The following is a 2,137-nucleotide window of genomic DNA, read 5'->3' on the forward strand; positions in this document are numbered from 1 at the left end:
CTCCACCATGTTCTTGAATTCCCAAAACTGTGAGCTAAATAAACTTCTTTTCTTCATAAGTAGCCTGCCTCCAGTATTTCATTATGGTGCCAAAATGTTGACTAATCACTCAAAGTATATAGAAGAAGCATGGATATATATAATCTTCTTACCAAGTAGGGAAGAGGTAATGGCCAATAATAAAGTCGAACATTCAAATGATAAACAGATATAAATGGAAAACCAATTTTTATTCTTTTATATTTTTGGTAAAAAACAAAATTTATGACTAAGTCTCCCACTGAAAGGCAAGCTCTGAAATGACTGAGAGGTACCAACCCAACATCCAGCTTCAGAACCAGTTGTGTTGACAGATGATCAGGACTGGGGGCACAGAGAATGTATGGACAGTGTTTCCTATAGAGCCTGGAAACCAAGTCTGTGCAGGGTTGAGGGGTGTTGCTGGACAGGCAGTTCAGAGGGCAGGATCTTCATCACACATAGAGAGACTCTGAGACCTTAGGGGTATATAGAGGGTTGAGGAGGGGTGAGGGTGTATTTAGGAAGTGGAACAAATCTGGCTGGTCTCTGAAGCTACTGAAGGCTTCAGTGTCTCGCTGTTCACCAAGGGCTTGCATTCCCTCAGTGCACTCAGCCCATGGTATCCACAACCAGACCTCCTTTCTGCCACAGCCCTGGGATCCACAACATGTAAGCTCACTGCTCAGGTACATTGGGCATGAGAGAACTCCATGTGCAGGCCAGAGATAAGCAGGTGGCCATTCTGGAAGGATGGCCCTCAACAAACATTTGCTTTAGTAGAAACCCACGTGTACACCTACCATGCAGCATGGGGTGCCTTTATCCTGGAAAAGAATCAGGATGTTCTTGATTCAAGAACCAAGGAGGCCAGCCCCCAAGACACCTGGACCACAGGTTCACCACTGCTGCTAGTTGGAAAACTGGGTCTTGTCTGAGCATTCCTGCTGACCAGGGCCCAGGGTATGGCTGGCCCATAGATGACCACCTGGCCATCCTGGTTCAGAAGACCAGTCAGCCACAGTGATTGTACATAGCCTCTCCCACAATCAACTTCGAACACAGGCTGGGCTTGTGCTCTGCCACTTCCTCCAGGAAGGAATGAGGGGGTCAGGATTTGAAGAAGTCATACAGAAAAATGAGGGAGTCAGGCTTTGAAAAGACATATCAAAAAGTGAGGTCAGCTTCCAGTGACCTTGGCAGTAGGCCAACAAGGACATCATGGAAGTGGGGCTTGTGGTCCAACACGGGGGTGTAGCCCATGTACAGGGTAAAAGCCACCACGAAGAACTGCACATTGGGACTCAGCAGCTGTGCCAACTTCCCACAGAACTGCATCTGCAAGAACAGCACACAGTACATCCTGGTGGAGGAGTGTCCACAGAAGGAGGAGAGCCTGGCTTCAGTGACATTGGCAGGGCTCCTCCTGCACATCCTCTCCAGCTGCACATATACCAAACAGTTGACCCATCTCCAGTCTGGCTCAGACAACTGATCATATAGTTGGCCAGGTCTGTCAAAGACTGGCTCATGGCCACCCCAATCAGGAAGGTGCCCACCACCTTGTAGAGGACAGCCATGTCATTATAGAAGAGGAAGCAGGAGTAGAGACAGTAGGTTCACACAAAGAAGGCTTCCTCTGTGGAGAGCAGGATGATGGTGGCTGTGATGGTCATGAGTCCATGGTTAATGGTGTATGGGTGATAGGAATATCAGATGGAGTCATCTCTGCAGTAGAACCCTCACTTTTATGGGGTGTTCACCAGGGTCAGGATGGTTCAGGATAGAGTCCTTCTGCTCCATGTCACTGCCAGGCCTTTCCTGAAAACCCCAGCACACATCTCAGGGCCACAGGGTCACAGAACACTTTTAATAATAGGAAAAACAAAAACAAAACTGTAAAAAGTGACATTTAATAAACAATTAGAATATGCATATTGTAAAATTCTTGACATAATAATGCCTCAGTAAGTGAACATGTATGACATGTTACTGGATAGAAACATAGTTTCATAATTTTTTTTCTGTTTTAACACATTTCAGTGCAAATTAAATTAGAATCTCAGTTTATGGTGTTCTAAATAAAAAAAAATATGTTATATGTCTGTGTATGGACCAT

General features: G+C 45.7%; 1 pseudogene; it reads right to left on the reverse strand.

Moving 5' to 3' along the window:
- Positions 1-1,185: 1,185 nt before the first annotated feature.
- On the reverse strand, positions 1,186-1,694 carry LOC144250961 (phospholipid phosphatase 2 pseudogene; annotated as a pseudogene).
- Positions 1,695-2,137: the final 443 nt, after the last annotated feature.

This window comes from Urocitellus parryii, chromosome Y (genome assembly GCF_045843805.1).
Source record: "Urocitellus parryii isolate mUroPar1 chromosome Y, mUroPar1.hap1, whole genome shotgun sequence".
NCBI classification, from domain to species: domain Eukaryota; kingdom Metazoa; phylum Chordata; class Mammalia; order Rodentia; family Sciuridae; genus Urocitellus; species Urocitellus parryii.